The sequence below is a fragment of the Chrysoperla carnea genome (assembly GCF_905475395.1).
Source record: "Chrysoperla carnea chromosome X unlocalized genomic scaffold, inChrCarn1.1 SUPER_X_unloc_39, whole genome shotgun sequence".
Lineage (NCBI taxonomy): Eukaryota > Metazoa > Arthropoda > Insecta > Neuroptera > Chrysopidae > Chrysoperla > Chrysoperla carnea.
Genome location: NW_025408166.1, coordinates 42,501 through 43,329, shown reverse-complemented (window position 1 = coordinate 43,329; position 829 = coordinate 42,501). Strand labels below are relative to the sequence as shown.

Sequence of the window (829 nt, the reverse complement as noted above, 5' to 3'; positions counted from 1 at the left end):
TGACTCACCTCATACCAAGCGAGAATATTAAGTGTTATTATAACGTTTTTTATTTAAAATTAACTTTTTAAATAAAATTAAAAAATAAATGACGCTTTCAATCTAGCGACGAGTATGAGAAAATGTTTGAAATATTTTAAGACCCATTTGGTGATGGTCTGACAAAAATCATAATTATTATTTTTTTTTTTTATTCAATAATATTTATTATGAATAACATGTTATATATTTCTTTTTGTAAAAGCAAAAAAATTATATAAATGACATAATAAAATATATATTTGAAAAAAAAAAAAATTAATAATAATATATATATCTCATATGTTTTTTCTATTAATTTTAAAACAATAGAGATATAAAAAAAAAAAAATTTATATCAGTAATGGGTGAGACCATCTGATATTTAAAATGAAATTGTAATAATATTATTATATATTAATAATTATTGTATGAAAATTTTTTTTCTTATAATAAGAAAACAAAAATATCATGTATATTATTATATATTTAATATTATAAATACAAATAGTTCCCTGGTTGATCCTGCCAGTAGTCATATGCTTGTCTCAAAGATTAAGCCATGCATGTCTCAGTACAAGCCAAATTAAGGTGAAACCGCGAAAGGCTCATTATATCAGTTATGGTTCCTTAGATCGTACCCACATTTACTTGGATAACTGTGGTAATTCTAGAGCTAATACATGCAAACAGAGTTCCGACCAGAGATGGAAGGAATGCTTTTATTAGATCAAAACCAATCGGTGTAAATTTTAATTTGCATCGTTTAATTTGGTGACTCTGAATAACTTTAAGCTGATCGCACGGTCTC

At 24.6% G+C, this 829-nt stretch overlaps 1 non-coding gene across 1 annotated transcript in view; it reads left to right on the top strand.

The window, feature by feature from the left end:
• Positions 1-530: 530 nt before the first annotated feature.
• LOC123304297 overlaps positions 531-829 on the top strand; it is a 2,157-nt gene continuing 1,858 nt past the window's right edge. Inside the window, exon 1 of the ribosomal RNA XR_006536330.1 lies at positions 531-829. This exon is cut by the window's right edge and continues 1,858 nt beyond it. This is a non-coding gene — a ribosomal RNA (small subunit ribosomal RNA).